This window comes from Tursiops truncatus, chromosome 7, assembly GCF_011762595.2.
Source record: "Tursiops truncatus isolate mTurTru1 chromosome 7, mTurTru1.mat.Y, whole genome shotgun sequence".
In the NCBI taxonomy this organism is placed as follows: Eukaryota; Metazoa; Chordata; class Mammalia; order Artiodactyla; family Delphinidae; genus Tursiops; species Tursiops truncatus.
The window spans coordinates 51,518,714-51,537,223 of record NC_047040.1 but is presented as its reverse complement, the minus strand read 5'-3'; the positions used below and the strand labels follow the sequence as shown (position 1 = coordinate 51,537,223).

Sequence of the window (18,510 nt, the reverse complement as noted above, 5' to 3'; positions counted from 1 at the left end):
AAACATCAGTTTCAGACATGGGACATTAGGTAGCACGGGACAGTGATTCCTGAGAGGGGGAAAACAAAGAAGCCATATGATTACAAGCCGACTGTCCCAGGCCACAGGGAGCGGAACCCTGGTGGAGTCTGGTTGTCTCCCTGAGTTGAGGAGGACTGAGGAGCCAGGAAAGCCAAGATGACTTAGAGTTCACTTGGAAAATTATTATAAAAAGAAAGAGAACTCTATAGATCTTCCCCCTGAATCTTCAGCTGAGCATGGATCTGTATATGTGTGAGGCCAGGGAAAGAATTACCCAAAGGATTAGAGAGAACAACACTCAGAGATCACACAGGTGTTTCCACCAGCCAAAGTGGAAAAATAATGAAATTCGTGGGACTTTGGGGAGAGCACTTAAAAAAGTATTGTCTCGTTAGTGAGCTGACCAAAGGCTGCTCTGATTCCACCTAACAAAGCTTAAGAGCAACCCTCAAAAGGATTCAAGTGTTTCCAAGTAACTTAACATCCTAGAACAAAGCTCAAGAGTATTTACTGGAGCTGCAATGAACATTTTGGTACATGACTCTTTTTGAATTATGGTTTTCTCAGGGTATATGCCCAGTAGTGGGATTGCTGGGTCATATGGTAGTTCTATTTTTAGTTTCTTAAGGAATCTCCATACTGTTCTCCATAGTGGCTGCATCAATTTACATTCCCACCAACAGTGCAAGAGGGTTCCCTTTTCTCCCCACCCTCTCCAGCATTTACTGTTTGTAGATTTTTTGATGATGGCCATTCTGACCGGTGTCAGATGATATCTCATTGTAGTTTTGATTTGCATTTCTCTAATGATTAATGATGTTGAGCATTCTTTCATGTGTTTGTTGGCAATCTGTATATTTTCTTTGGAGAAATGTCTGTTTAGGTCTTCTGCCCATTTTTGGATTGGGTTGTTTGTTTTTTTGATATTGAGCTGCATGAGTTGCTTGTATGTTTTGGAGATTAATCCTTTGTCAGTTGCAGGACATGGAAGCAACCTAAGTGTCCATCAACAGATGAATGGATAAAGAAGATGTGGCACATATATACAATGGAATATTACTCATCCATAAAAAGGAACGAAACTGAGTTATTTGTAGTGAGGTGGATGGACCTAGAGTCTGTCATACAGAGTGAAGTAAGTCAGAAAGAGAAAAACAAATACTGTATGCTAATACATATATATGGAATCTAAAAAAAAAAAAAAGTAGAAAATGGTCAGAAAAACCGAGGGGCAAGACGGGAATAAAGATGCAGACCTACTAGAGAATGGACTTGAGGATATGGGGAGGGGGAAGTTAAGCTGTGACAACGTGAGAGAGTGGCATGGACATATATACACTACCAAACGTAAAACAGATAGCTAGTGGGAAGCAGCCACATAGCACAGGGAGATCAGCTCGGTGCTTTGTGACCACCTAGAGGGATGGGATAGGGATGGAGGGAGATGCAAGAGGGAAGAGATATGGGGACATATGTGTATGTATAACTGATTCACTTTGTTATAAAGCAGAAACTGACACACCATTATACTCTAATAAAGATGTTAAAAAAGAAAAAAAGAAAAGCATTTACAGGAATACGAAAATATTTAGCAACTCTAAATGGTAAAATTCACAATTGCTCTCATTCAATCACAAATCACTACACATGTAAAAAGGCAGAAAAATACCAGCCAAGATAAGAGACAAAGAAATCAATAGAAACAGATGTAGAAATGGTACCAGCGCTAAAATAGCCCCAGGAAGCAGAGGCCCTCTCTCAGCTTTCTTAGGCCTTAAGCAGGCATAAAGATATTCTCAGACTGGAGCAAAAATTTTCAGGTGATTTAAGTTCTTTCTCTGCATTCTCAGGGAGTTTGGGGGCCTTTCCCAACCATTCAGCAAACAGCCCAATTGCTCCCAAAGCACATGTACCACTGAAAAAGAAACAAAGACAAGTTCTTCTCTCGGTGCTTATGGCAGTGGGATAGGGTGAACCCACAGGCAAATTTTCAGGCCTGTCATTTCCTCAGAAAGCTCAAGCTTCAGGTCTGCGTACCGTCTACTTCTATTGTCACCCGGTGACCTGAGAATCAATACCCTCAAAGTATCACTTCAATGGGAAACATTTATATATTCTAGAAAATAAAACAGCCATCACTATTACTACAATCATCACTTAATCAACAGAGTGAAAATAATGTATCATCAGAAGCCAAAATGTCCCACATGCCTTCATGAACAGAGTGAGTCAACCCACCCACTCTTCTGTAAGTACTAATGGATTAACCCATGTTGGTAAGATTGACTTTTCTCTAGTTCAATGGCTCTCAATCTCTTTGGTCTCAGAGCCCATTTACATTCTTAAAGACTGAGGGCCCCAAATAGCTTTTGTTTATGGAGGTTATATCTATTGATATTTACCATATTAGACATCAAAACAGAGACTTTTTTAAACACAAGAATACAAAGCACACACTGTATTAGCCATCAGGGCAAATATGTCACCACATATCTCAGCCTCTGGAAAACTCAACTGTACCCTCGAGACAGAATAAGAGTGCAAATAACAAATAACTTCTTAATAAAATTATGAAAATAGCTTTGATCTCCCAAACTCCCTGAGAGGGTCCTAGAACACATTTTGAAAATGCAGCTGTAGCATATTTTAGATTGTTTGTTCCCTTTGACCATATAATAAAGTTAGGACCTTTTATAGACTCAACTTTTCAATTAATTAAAATTCTTGTTTCCACTTGAATACTCCAAATTGGTACAGAATGACCAGTGAGAGTTCCTCCCATCTGCCTCCTTTGTTACAATATCCCAATAGCTTTGAAAATAACCTTTCTTTCTTATAACAGCATAGTGTTTCAAGCTCATCTGGATTCCTCAAGGAGCCTGGTTCCTTCTCAGGAAGAATATCTTAGAAACTAAAGCTGGACAGTACGTGTTATATATGAGGGAAACCAAGCTCTTTCACAGTAAATCATCATTAAGATATCTGCAGCTGGTGGGCTTAGTACAAGTTATTTGCACTTGTTGAGCAGGTAGGCATATGGCCAGGGTCTCTAGAACAATTGGGAGGGGCCAGGGAGAGCTTACATCCTTCCACTACCGTCAAGAATGGAATCGGGGCTTCCCTGGTGGCGCAGTGGTTGAGAATCCGCCTGCCGATGCAGGGGACGCGGGTTCGTGCCCCGGTACGGGAAGATCCCACATGCCGCGGAGCGGCTGGGCCCGTGGGCCATGGCCGCTAAGCCTGCGCGTCCGGAGCCTGTGCTCCGCAACGGGAGGGGCCACAGCAGTGAGAGGCCCGCGTACCACAAAAAAAAAAAAAAAAAAAAAAAGAATGGAATGAAGCAGGCTTTCAAAGGTCCCGACAAATCCTCACCCTGTGGTATGTACTGTCTGTATGGCAAATGATACCTTGTGAAGTGTAAAGAAACTGGCCTCCCATATACGGGTGCTACTGGGTGTCTGCTTCATAAGCTAAATGTTATAGACAGGTCATAGCACTTCCCTACCCTAAAGGAATTTATATTCTTGATTATATCTGCGAGTACTTTTCCAAAAATCAGTTAAACAATCAATAAAGTTGAACATCTTTTATTTTTCATTTGTATTTCTTAAAAGAGTTGCCTCTACAAATGCATTTCCCTATTTCTATTTGGTTGCTTGTCTATTTCTTCTAATCTGTAGGAGTCCTTCAAATATTCTTGAAATTAATCCTTTATTATATATGCATGATATATGTTACAAATAATTTCTTCTAGGCTAAACTTATAATATTCGTTATAACCTTGCGTCTCATGTCAATTTGAGTATTTACGTAGTCAAACATACAGCAAATAAGAGCTCCAAAGGAGGGAAGTAGAAAAGGAGGGAAGGACCACTGAGGAAAAAAAATAGAGGGATGAAATATACACTTTTCACTCGAAGTCCTATATTAGTCTGAATTCCTTGCCGTGTGTGCTCTACTTTGGCAGTAAACAATTCAATGACTATTCCTAGTTAAAATCTCTTGTAAACTGCAAATTTAAAGATACTAAACCAACAGCCAAGATCCAACTTAGTAGTGAAAACTAGAAAAATTTACGGAAACAGGGCGAGAATACCTATTATCATTCTTACTATTCTCAATTATTCTGGACATTCTGGTCACTATCATACATAAGGAAAATGAAATAAAAACAACTGATGGTGGAAGGGGTAGAGGGACAGCTGAAACTATAACTATTTATAGATAGTATCACAATATATTCACAAAACTCAAAAGAGTCAACTTAAAACCAATAGAACTAATAAGAATAGCCAGTAAGGAAGCTGGTTACAAATATATCAATACCTAGAAAGAAAGCATAATGGAGATAAAGAGATCCTATGCAAATTATTATCCAGAAACAAATTTAGCAAAATGATCCTGGACTTGCTTGGGTGGAAAAGGCCATTCAAAATAAACTGAGAGACAAAGAATTGAATAAATGAAGGCATACCAAGTTCGAAGATTACATATTTTTATGCCAGTATTCTCATTATTAATAACTACATTAATGCAATTCCAGTCAAAATCTCAATGGTATTTTCTTTGATGTAAGGGGCAAGGAACCTAATCAAATGATTTGCAAATTTTCTTGGAATAAATATATTAATGAAGAAAATGTTTTAACAGTAATGAGGGGAAGTACATACGCAGTCAGATAAAATACTATTTTTTAAGGCTATAATAATTTAAACATCTAGGAATAGATAAATGAATGGTCCAAAGAAATACTTGTAAATATTTTAAGTCACTAATGTGATAATGGTAGTATCCAAGTTCAGTGGGAAATATTCAGTGAAAGGTGATTTAGAACTGGTTCATCTTTAAAAAAGAAAAGAAAAACTAGATCTCTATTTCATAATATACACCAATATTCCTAGATTAGAAAGAACTTTATATAACCATAAATTAGTAAAGCCATAGCATGGCAATAAAGGCAGACATTACAGAGACTGAGATACTCAACACAGAAGTTATTTAATGCCAATAAAGTCCTAAAGACCCATAAGAAGTCACAAACAAAAGCCAACTGGGCAGAAATATTTGCAACATATGACAGTTAAATAATCTATTTAATCAAGAAAAGAAACACTTTAGTGGAAAAGTACATAAAAGGCCCAGACAGGCATTTCACAGAAGAAGAAATGCAAATTGACCAATGAACATACGAGAAAGTTCAATCTAATTAGTAATCAAAGAAATGCAAATTAAAACAACAAGATACCATTTTTTGCCTTTTAGATTGGCACAAGATCAAAAATAATGCTCAGTGATGATGTCGGTAAAGGGAACCACTCCCAGCACTGGTGGGAATGCAAAAATGGTAACTGCTGGAGAACAAGTTGGGAATACGTATCAAAAGATTTCAAAATGTTAATTGCAGCATTTATAATAGCAAAAATATTTGAAGCAATATTCATGTTCTTCAATAGGAGAACAGTTTAATCATAATCTTCAACTCACAAATGAGCAAATTAGATCTTTGTGTTCTAATCTGGAAAGACACTCATGTTAAGAGGTATGAATAAGTGGAATAAAAGCAAGTAACAAAATAATCTGAGAAATTTGATCTCATTTCTTTAAAAGGAGAAAAAAACCCAAGGGGAAAATAAACAGTGGTTACCCATGAAAAGAGAGATATGAGGGAGTATAAGATTAATTTTTTCTTAAAAACCTCCCTCTCTGTAGTCAGCATTACATTTTATATTTTTTTTAAAATGGAGAGAAGGGAAAGTGCTTTAAAATATGCATATTTTTGATCCAGCAATTTACTTCCAGGAATTTACCCTAAGGGAATAAGTAACATGCACAATTTAGCTAAAAGAATGCTTACCCAAGCATTATTTGAGTGAAACTTGGAAACAACCTGAATATGAAATAACAGAGTATTGGTTCTGATAAATGAAGCAGACTCATATACCAGAATGCAATTCAGTCATTAAAATGTAGAAATCTGACTAGAAAAGTGTCTAAAACAGTGCACATTTCCATTACTGTTTTGTATATATTTACTGAACACATAATGCATGTGGAATATATTTCCATATGCACATATGTATGAAGATGCATATGAAAACTTGGAAGGAGAATGAGTTTGTGATTTAGTTTGCGTATATGAATTTCTAATTTTCCTACAATGAAAGTATTTCTGTAATTAATTGAAAAAGATGTTTCCTTTGCTCATCCTAAAATAGTTCCTGATCATAGTTTTAATTGTTAAAATCCCATTTTCTAGGCTTCCCTGGTGGCGCAGTGGTTGAGAATCCGCCTGCCGATGCAGGGGACACGGGTTCGTGCCCCGGTCCGGGAAGATCCCACATGCCGCGGAGCGGCTGGGCCCGTGAGCCATGGCCGTTGAGCCTGCACGTCCGCAGCCTGTGCTCCGCAAGGGGAGAGGCCACAACAGTGAGAGGCCCGCGTACCGCAAAAAAAAAAATCCCATTTTCTAAAATGTAAGGGTAGCTAATATTTAATGAGCATGTGCTATATCACTGTGCTATATCATTGCTATAAGCACTTTACATCTATTATCTCATTTAATCCTTAACCTGTGGATCTACTAACCTGAGGTAGATGCTTTTTCCTAAAAGAGAAGGAATTCAGGCCAGAGTGTTTACATAACTTGTCCACGGTCATACACCTGGTAGGGGCCAGATCCAAGATTTACATCCAAGCAATTTGGCTGGTCTTTACCCACATTTCACATTAGTAAGGACCTTCTTCAAGTAAACACACACTCGTCTGATCCTCTGGATCTGTTTTTTATTCTAGTCAAACTTAAAACAGTAGGCAAACCATTATTCTGTCTCTATTCTGTAGGAAAACAGCAAACCACCAATGTCTTTTTTATTTATTTCTTAAAATAAATTTATTTATTTTTGGCTGCACTGGGTCTTCATTGCTGTGCATGGGCTTCTCACTGTGGTGGCTTCTCTTGTTGCAGAGCACGGGCTCTAGGTGCATGGGCTTCAGTAGTTGTGGCTCACGGGCTCTAGAGCTTAGGCTCAGTAGTTGTGGTGCAAGGGCTTTGTTGCTCCGCGGCATGTGGGATCTTCCCAGACCAGGGCTCAAACCCATGCCGCCTGCATTGTCAGGAGGATTCTTAATCACTGCACCACCAGGGAAGCCCCACCGACGTGTCTTAACTGAGTAGCAGAGCTGATCCTTAAACAACTCAGGGCTTAGGGCTGCACCCTCAGTGCTGCCAAAAATCCTCATATAATTTATAGCTGTCCCTCCGTATCCACAGTTCCCCCCATTCGTGGTTCCACACCCAAGGACGCAAACAACCACCCACTATTTACTATTTTAAAAAATCTGCATATATATGGACGCATGCAGTTCAAACCCATGTTGTTCAAGGGTCAACTGTATTTCATCTGAAACTTCAGGGTAACCTTCAAGGAAATGGAAAGTTAGAATGTAGCAACCAGGAGCTGACAGAAGTGAAAATTCTGAAAATCCCTGTAACTCTCTGAGTAGTATTTCCTGCTTTCCCTGCTCAGGCTTCTAATCTCTTCCCACATTTGCCCACTGATTCAAATTTGGGGTTTTCACGTGGTCTCTTTGCCGGGGTGACAACAGGAAACTAAGAGGAAGAACTGCAGATTTAGAACAAACATTTTGTTTTTACTTGAAATGAAAATAAAGATAATTGATCTGTGAATAAAACAGTTTTTGTTTTACGAACTTCTAACAATATGCAAATGTTCTTCAGCACTCTTTTTCTCAGCAGCTATAGAGATCTCTCAGGTGCCAATTTCCTACATAGTAATTCTGGCCTATTATTCATTTCTCCAATGTTAATCATTTACGTGACATGAGTAAATCTGCCCAGTTCTCTCTAATCACAGGATACACCTGATTTTGAATAAAACTGTTTCCTAACATATGTGAAGATGTGTATACTAGTTTTATAGAAAATTATTTTCTTCTTCTGAATATGGTCTTTAGGATTAAAACTTGTTAGAATTCTGTGAACTTGAATTTAAAATGGTTTTATTTAATGGCTTGGAACTGTCTAAATATTGTTTAATCCATCATCAGATTAGATGGTGCTTGTCTATGTCTTATTTTTGTTTTTTGAAGTTCTTAAGATATAAGCAGTGGGCCAGCTGGCTCTGCGGGGCAACAGGACATTGGTTTCCAAGACTTGAAAGAGAGCTAAGGCCGAAGGGTCCTCAGGTTTCTAGGTGGAAAGCCCTCAGGCTAACCCCCAGTGAAGGCTGAAGGTTCTAGAGATCATCTGATAGGATAAGCTAAAAATCTAAGAAGGTCACTGTTTCTCCTCAACCCCCATACCAAAACACTTACTCTTTGGGACACATTTAGAAAATACAAATATTTATGAAAAACATGATTAAAGAGGGAAAAAAAAGAAAATAAACCATATTCAGAGTGAAGACTACTGTTTTAGGGTCTATAAAAATTGACCACTTATCTACACCCCTTTATAAGTAATACCTTAAGAATGACTCAGACTCTCTTTATTCTCTATGTGAATCAGAAAAATACTGCTTTTGATTTATAACCTATTTTATTTGTAAATTTATAAATGCTGAAACATATTTAGGTCTTTTATCTCTGCTTACTTTTTCATCTGCAAGATAGCTGCTTCGATCCCCACACCAGCCACCTCTGTTAGAGTATACAACAAGTTTCTGCCATGTATAAAAGCAAATGTTTTCATAACGAAGCAAAAGCCACATTTCCATGCACAACCTAACACATGCAGACAGTATGTAAAAGGGGAATTAAAAATATTTTTTTTAATGAAAAGAAAACATACTTCGGGGGGTGTAGTTTAAATATAACTTTAATTTTACCTTAATGTTAAAACATAGCTTTACTGGTGAAAAATATGAAGTCAAACTTTATCCATAAATTGATATTTGATAATAGTAGATAAAAATATAAGAATCATTTATAGACACTTTCTCAGATTATGAGAATTAAAACCTTACAGATGATATATATTTATATGTTTTTCTTTGTGGCAAGTGGTTTATTATTTGAAATCTATTGGTTCATTAGGATCATATTGGTGATAGCTAGTTGTTTCAGAACATTAACTGTCCTCTCACATTACTTACATAGATGCTGGGGACCATCTGTTCCAGCATGGGATTTAAGTATACGTCTATTGGATATCATGCTATTTATTTAATTCAGCACCCACTTCCTATTGTTGTATTTTCTTGGGGGGAAAAGTCAATTTAATTATAAGGAATAAAGATAACCTCTCCTGGCAGGTTACCCTGTCACCATGAAAGCAAAGCAGGACCTGCTTAAAGTAGGTTACAGTGGTTAACAAGAAGAGTAAAACCAACAACACTTAAGAATATTTAGCAAAGGTTTAACAGAAATAGAACAGTGAATGGCACTTTTAAAAATATTACTGTAAGCCCAGGGCTTGTCTAAATCAATCTTGGCACATCTGTCTGATGCAGACCGTAAACAGGATTAGAGATGGATTTATCTGCTTGGCGCTAATTGCGCTCACAGTTCCTGCACATGTCCACTCTTTAAAATACTGCCTGAAAAACAAGCCTGCCTGATAGATGGCTCCCACAACAGAGTGTAGACACACACTTATGGTATATTAGATGGTTAAGCAATGTGATGTCTAACAATTTTTTTTTCCAGCTCTTCAGAATTACTTATCTAATCCCCTAATTAAAAATACAAAATTCTGTTTGAATATACCACATACTGAGATAAATCTGTGAAGCAAGGGACCAATAAATTTGAATACACTTTAACTGTAAGGAGAAAACACAATTTAATTGTTAATAATCAGGTTAAACCAGGGTTTAAACAAATAGGGCTGCACCAGTAATTTACTGAAAAACCATCACAATGCATTACTATCCTCAAGAATTATGACTTAACATGTTAGCATAAAAGTTTAAGTTCCTAAATATATATACTTATCAAGAGTGACAAGAAATAGAATTATCTAGTAAAAGAATTATAGAGGAAATTCTAAACTTATCACTTACTGAGAGATAAATGCCAATCCCATACCAAAAAGTCACATTTTTGTCATACCAAATAAAACATTAATGCTCAATTTCTTATCTGCAATTTTTTTTCCCACTTAGTTATTTCTATCATGTGTAAACAGCTTAGGTACTTCTCTTAAGAACTAAGCACCTGGAGATACATAGGTACTTTTGCATGAAGTCCAAAATGAACTAATCAGGCAAAAAATTAAATATTATTGTTTTGATGATTTGAAATACAGACAATATGTAATTCTTATTCAAAACAACATTTAATGCCTATGATACAGAGTGACATTAACAATTTTAAATTACATAGTCTGTTTAATCACAAATACCACATAAAATCAGTATTTTAAAAATCAGTATAATTGAAAATTTAGGTTGACTTCCAATCATAGACAATCTTCTGTTCTAAAGCTCTTTTCTTGATACATAATTTACTCATGTTCCATATATCTTAGTGAGCTCTTAGAAATCAGTTTTTTTTCCTATATCTACCATTAATAAAAGTATATCTATACTTACACTGTTGTTTCATACTGACAAATGGAGAAATTGGCAAATTAAGTCAATCAATTAGATATTCTCAATGTGTAATCTCAGAAGGTATATAGGGTCAACATGATTTTTATAATAATACTAGAGATGTTATTTGCCTTTTTCACTGTGCTGACATTTGCATGGATGGTGAAAAGGCAACCGTGGTTAAAACTCCTGGTGTCACCATGAATCAAGGCAGTGACACTAAATTCCATTAATAATTGTTGCATCCTTCATCACCTCAAACTCACAGTTTAAAAAAAAGAAGTTTCACTTAACTGTCCTTGATGAAGCAGTAACACTTCAATTTTTAAAAAAACTCTCTGCTCTTTAGTATATTTCTTTTTAATATTATGTGTGGTGAACTAGGAAATGTGCAAAAAGCAGTTCTGCTACAAATGAAAGTGATGGCTCTCTCCAGGAAAAGCACTTATACCCTTCCCATTATGACTAGCTGGATTTTGTGGAAGACCATTTTTGCTTGAAAGATGGACTAACAGACTATGGTATTCAGACATGAGTATTTGGTAAATGTTTTCTGGGAATTGAACGAAGTGGGCCAGTCACTCAAGCAAAACAACTGAGAATATTTGTTGTCACTGATAAAATTCCAGCCTTCAAGCAAAAATTAGAATTTTGTAAAACTTGTATCTGTCACGGTGAGCTTGACAGCTTCCCACTATTTAAAGAATCTTATGATGCAGTGCTGTTAATGTATCTGATATTTTAAACATATTACATAAAATGTGTCAACATTTGGAAGCTCTACATAACTCAGTAGACCAAATTTTCCAAAGAGTCAATGCAGGATATTATAAAATCATGCATAATGAAAGATTCATTCAAAGTGCAAGACAGACCAATAAATTTTCAAATAGCAGACTACAAAAGGTTAATTGATGTCTTCAGATCCTGCTTTGTAACTAACATTTAAGAAATTAGCACTTACCAAGTTTTACTGTAGTATCAAAGAAGGATATCCACAATTACCTGAAAACACTATTAAAATACTTCTCCTTTTCTAAGCAAACATCTGTGTGAAACTGGATTTTCCTTATACACTTTAACAAAAACAAGATATTCACAACAAACTGAGTGCAGAAGCAATCTTGAGAATTCAGCTGTCTTTTATTAAGCCTTCTATTAAAGAAGACTGTCTTCTATAAAAGAGATTTGCAAACTGTAAAGCAGTCAAGAAAGTGGCATTGATTTTTTATTGTTTTGGAAAATATTTATTTTTAGTCAAAATATTATTTATGTTAAAATGCAATGGACTTACTACTGTTATTTTCAATGAATTAATGTTTTGAATGTTTAATCTCTAATGTGATAAATATCAATGGGTATAACTTATATACACAAAAGCTCTTTTGTGGTTTTCAATAATTTAAGAGTGTAAAGGGGTCCCAAGACCAAAAGGCTCAAGAACCCCTGGTCTATCTATAATGTTGTAAAGATAGGCCTAACCTTAAGAAAATGCAGCCTAAAGATGTCATGGTTCACGCATTTTATCTTTCATCATCTTGTATCAAACAACTGAGATTATATCATTAATTTTTTTAGACTGTCTATGCAACAAGTCCCTATTACATATGAAACCTAGTGAAATGAAAGAAAAATTCAAAATTTCATATTCTGTATTTCATATTCTATAGCATGACTTTATCATGCAGTTAATTGGGTTTTGTCATTTTCACTTCAGCAAGAGCACTCACGTGCATCTATTGGGACTATGTATTACTCAATTTTACTATCTACTTATATATTTACCCCTGTCATTTTACACATCTACTTCCATTTCTATTCCTTAGGAAAAACATTTATAAATGGGGAGTCTCTGAGAATGGCACCAACAGAAAATATGACATTAATTGAGTCACCTTAATCTTATAATCTAGTCTTTTTTGGCATTATCAGTTCAGTTATGTGTATCAATTCACAGGATTTACAGTTCACATATATCCTACTAGATGACCTTTGCAGATTCCCCACGAACGTCAGAAGTACTGTAATCGGTCTTCCTTTTTCTAGTTTCTCAGTCATTCACTTCAACAATATCTTGACCGTCCTCCTCATCTCTAATCTCTGTATCCCAGCATCTAGCTCAATGCTTCAAACACAGGCTAGGTTTCCAATAAAAGTTTTTTTATTGACTGTATTTACCATCAATCAGATAATATCTTAATGATAGTGTATGCATTTCAACCTCTGAACCTTTGTTCCTTCATTACCCAGCAAATGGAAGGCCTTCTTGACTCTAGTCTTTTCAAACATTAACCATCTGTCAAAGCACACGGAGCCCCTCTTCCAAGAAACATCCTTCATTTTCTAGTCCCTCTGAACTCCGCTGGCCCAGTACTACTCAGCTGAAATGCAGTCACATATCAGAAGTTCCTAACTTCAGAGAGGTGAAAGCACAAAGGTCCTTCAAAGCCTTTTAAGAACTTATAAACAAGTTACACATATATTTTTTCCCACACTAGTTAAACGGTGGTTTTAAAAAACAGCAATGGGGGAGGGATTAGAGAAAGATCAGACTGTAATAGTTTAGGATAAATCCAAAAGCTTATTTCTTCAATATGTCTGAACACCTAACATTCCAGGCACTTCTGTGTGGATATTAAAATGCTAATATTAACATAGCGATCTCCATGGACAACTGTTTCTAAGAGAACAAAGGTTAAGGAGTTCTTTATCCTTCACGGCCTGGAACTTGCTGGACTGTGGAAATAGGACCAAATCTAAGCTACAATGATGGCTTCTATTGTCAGCATCTAAGGACAATGCCTGCATATGGGCTTCCTGCCTGGTAAGGGCCCTTTCATCTCACAGTCCAAGCTGGCTCACTGATACTCTATTTTTCTGAGGACCTCAAAGACAGTCACAATGACTTTGTTTTCACCTCTGCCATTACTAGCAATCAATGCCCTAGCTACGCAGGTCCCATCCCCCATCACCTCATAGTAGTCACAGTGAAGTTACCACACAGCCCTCCAGATAATCTAAAGGGTTTTGCTACTGAGAGACACTAAAAGGCTCACTTTTATACCACTCCCATTCAGTTTTACCTTCAAGACTGTCATTATTTGCTCCTAAGAAGCCAAACAAGTATTCAGAATAACTACTGTAAATCCAGGGTATCTGAAATTAGCACATGCAGATCCACGTTGCTGGTAGGAAACAGAACCATTACATGAGAGACTAAAGGAAGTAATAATTTTCACTTGATGAAGATTGATCTTAGTACCAGGAAGGGAAAAATTCAGCTGAAGAGCCAAGACAGCTAGGAAGAGAATGCCACCATCCTGACCATCCAGAAATGAACTGGAAGAAATTCACCTTTCAGCCTCCAGGACACCTGAACTTATCATTAGTCCACCTTCCAGATGCCAGAAATGGCACATCTGTGGTCAAGGAACCACTGTGTGTGTGAAGGAAGCAAGGGGGGAGAATAAAGAGAAATTGCCAGAAGTTACTTTTATGCTGAACATACAAAAGTAAACTTAAATACAAACATATTCACGATAGCCAAAATATGGAAACCTAAGTGTCCACTGATGGATAAATGGATATAGAAAATGTCACACACACACACACAGTGGAATATTATTCAACCATAAAAAGAATGAAATCTTGCCTTTGGGATAACATGGATGGAACAATGAGGGCATTATGCTAAGTGAAATGTCAAAGAAAGACAAATACTGTATGATCTCACTTGTATGTGGCATCTTAGAAAACAAAAACCACAAGCTCACAGACAGAAAATGGACTGGTGGTTGCCAGAGGCAAGGGGTAGGGGGTAGGCAAAATGGGTGAGGAAGGTCAAAAGGTAAGAACGTCCAGCTTTAAAATGTCATGGGGATGATGATACAGTCATTCAACATGGTGACTGTAGCTAATAATATTGTACTGCATATCTGAAAGCTGCTAGTAGAGTAGATCTTAAATGTTCTTATCACAAAAATTAAAATTTTGTGACTATGGTGATGGATGTTAACTAGACATTGTGGTGATCATTTCAAAATATAAACAAATATTGAATCATTATGTTGTACATCTAAAACTAATATATGTTACACGTCAATTATACCTCAAAAAATACACATTTGAGATATGCTAAAAATATTTGTAAACCCTTATTAATTTGGTGAGGATTTCTAGGCCTAGACTTAGTGGAGACAAAGGAAAAGTGATAAACAATTTTAAAGTAGCTGATCATGGTTTTACTAAAAAATTCCAACTTAATAACTTTCAAGACAAAGTTTATGTTTATTTTTAATATGCTAGGCACATGGGCGATGTAGCCCTTTATTTCATTTCCACCATTAAAAGCATACAGTTGCCAAACATGTTTAGTTTCTGTTTTGTTTTTGGCATTCAAAACCTCTAGATAAGTAAATCCAGTGAGAATTGATTCACTAAGAAATATTAAAATGAAGTTACCAATAAAATGTAGTCAAATATCCTAACTTTTAAATTTATTTTCAGTTGGACTTAGGCAAAATGTAAAAAAAAAATTACATCTTAATAAACACACATACAAAGACTATAAATTATGCTAGTCGATACCATTTAGGCTCCTCTTCACAAAAAATATGACCTTCTACCTACCTATTTGAAATGAAATTTTTAAAGCCATTTTGGAATAGAAATTAGAAGTTTTTTTTTTTCTGAAAAAGTCTTAAATTGATTCAAAGAGTCTGATATGAAAATAAGCTCAATGTTTGACCTTGATGTTCTACATATATGGTATTTATTCAGTTATGTTCCCAATTAAAGAGTTTTAAAGTAACAGTTTCTTCTCCATGCCTTTTGTTATAATTTTTACCACATAATTAGTACTATGATAAAAGGCCAAAATTAAAGGTAAAGGTAAGAAAGTATTACTTTGATAGTGTGAAAATTTTAGAGAAAATTTGAACATTTTAGATCAAGTATATATTTAATTACACCATATAGCATGTAATCGAAGCAAAATAGCTTGTAGGATTACAGCAAGCCATCTTCTCCACTGTGCTGTAATACTACTGTCAGTAATTTTTTTAGAAAGATAAATTTGATATCAATACGATGTGACACAACTGCATCAAACCTTAATTTCACTCACAGTAAGAAGTCACAGGATTAAATAACACTGTGCAGTCTTTTAGAAAAGTTTATTGCTTCCAGATGGATTCAAGTTTCCTTTCAGCCCCGATTACATCTAATATGCACAGGGTGCCAACATTATAAAGGACAGAGTCAAAAATATCATTTATATAGATAGCAAGGGGCAGGGTGGAGGAACACTGGCTTCTAAGTAGGTTGTGCTGATCAGGGTTTGACTATTTTTAAGAAATTATAAGAAACATTTTTTAAAAAACAAACCTCATACTATGTAAATGTCTTGAATGATGGCTGTTCCACAGAAAAACACAAATCTACAGCGAAGTGTCCATAAGATGACTCCTAGCTCAAGCTGCATGCTCTCTGCCCCCATGTTGGGCTGTGCCATGTGTCACACCGCATGAGGCTTACCACCAAGATGTCCACCTGTGCCTCTGTGGCAGAAGAGGCAACTATGTTTATTTCATTTAATGGCACTGTTGAATATAAGCCATGGTGATCACATATAAAGACCTTCAAAAATACTGGCTATTTAAAGGCACGTTCGATAAGTTAAAGGATGCAAGTAAGTCAGTACTTATATTTAAAATAGCATTTTCTTAAGCAACTGAAGTATCAGTACCATAATAAATAAAATCCTTTCCATAAAACCCAAACAAAGAAAGCCCTCCCTGTCATGTGGATTAAAAAATAAAATCACATCTGCTCTATCTAGTCTATGAGAGAAAAGCAATAAAAATTCATGATTGAAGGAGGATTTCAGTCTGTACATCGGGAGCTAACTTTTTAAAGTACAGTAAAATTCTAGTAACGCTCCCATTTTCTTAAATTTAATTTTTCAAATGTTCTGAAAGTGCTATACAAATTAGGAATTTGATTCAATATAAATGTTAAGCAATTTATTATGTATCCTTCAAAACAGATTAGCAATTTAAATACAATTATGGTCTCACAGATCGAAAGAAGAGAAAAATGATTAATTTCTGGAAGGACATAAAATTTTTCTTGTTGGAGAACCACTGGGAAAAGTGGTACTACAATAATTCCTACTCATGCCTAACTTTCTCCAGTGGATAGTCAACCAAAACTAAGACAAAAACCATTACAGCTCTTTACTACTCACATTTTCTTTAGAGAGAAATAAGTTCATTTATATAAGGGTTATAAATGAATGTTAAGATTTCGGGTGATTTTAATGCAAGTTCTGCACTTTTATTTTCTATTTATTTTATACATCATACTTTAAATGTATATGAGAATTTAAATTTTAAATTTTACTTACATTCAAATAGTGACAATATATCCTTGATCAACTGCATGAAAATGCTCTGAGACACAGGGTGATCAAAAAAGGATGAAATTATACTAAAAATTCGACTTAAAGTTACATGCCAAATTAATAACAGATCAATGAAACAGAATCCAACCGATTAGGCTACCAGGCACTAAAATAGGTAATGGGTTTTGTGTCAGCAGATGATTCAGCCATTAAGTATTTCTGATATTTCAAATACTAATATGTGTTTGAGATAACTATCACTTATCAAGAGTACTTTGTTTTTGATAATGGTTAACTGTTCTTAAACTGGTCACACTGTCTCCTAAATAACACATATTTGAGTGAAAAATGATTTGAGCTTCATTCCTTCTTTCAATAATTGTTAACTAGACACTTTCCACATGCCAGACTTGCTCTACAAGAGAAAAGCCTTTTAGATAGAGATCTACCCTAACTACCCAATGATCATTGAATAAAGATTGGAAAAAAAAGAAAAAAAAAAGGGAGCAAGCCATGTAGTTACAGGTCCAAAATCTCTCACCTGCAATTCTAAAATCCCCAAAGCTCTGAAAATTGTTTATTTTTTCTTAAATCATTTGGCAACAAAACCTGAGCTGACCTCATTTTGCCCCAAAGTTGGACCTGAACTGACCATGAAATGTCAAGTCTTTATTTATGCCACTTCACATAGATATTCTTAATGTTTCATTCAGAAATATTAATGTTTGAATATGCAATGCTACCTGAGGCTAGTTGTGGGTTTTACATACGCATAAACATATGTCCCGATTAGCTTTCTAAAATCAGTAAGTAGCTGAATTTTCACACAGCTCGTTCCAAGGGTTTCTGAACAAAGGGAACAGTAAGTATAAAGGCCCCGTGGCAAGAGCATACTTGGTATATTCCAGAAACAGCAAGAGGTGGCTGGAGTTAGTGAGAAAGGGGGGAGGGTAAAACATGAGAATACAAAGGTTGGAAGCAGGCAGACTTTAGATTTTAGCCTGAAAAAGATGTGAGGTCACTGGAAGTTTTGGAGCAGAAGAAAGACGTAATCTGACATATAGTTTCAAAGTATCAATAACATTCTATCTGATACATAGAGAATAGACTGACAGAAGACATGGTTAGAGACAGAGACTAGTAAGGAAGCTTATACAATACTCCAAGGGAGAAATGATGGTGTCTCATACTAAGATGGTGGCAGCAATCCTGTTCAATTTTGAATATATTTCAAAGAAAGAGGCAACAGGATTTGTTAGTGGATTGGACGTAGAGTGAAAGAGTGGAATCTAGCAGATCTCCAGTGTTTTGGGCTTGGGCAATCAGAAGGATGAAGTCTCCATGTACTGAGAGCTGAAAATCTATAGGAAGTACATAGTTGGAGGCTGCAGGAGAGAACGTGGAGTTTATTTTAGATCAAAAAAAGTTTGAGGGCTTCCCTGGTGGCGCAGTGGTTGGGAGTCCGCCTGCCGATGCAGGGGACACGGGTTTGTGCCCTGGTCCGGGAAGATCCCACATGCCACGGAGTGGCTG

General features: G+C 36.1%; 1 protein-coding gene across 2 annotated transcripts in view; it reads right to left on the bottom strand.

Moving 5' to 3' along the window:
* CERKL (CERK like autophagy regulator) overlaps window positions 1-18,510 on the bottom strand; it is a 146,816-nt gene that overhangs the window by 103,370 nt on the left and 24,936 nt on the right. The window lies entirely within an intron of this gene.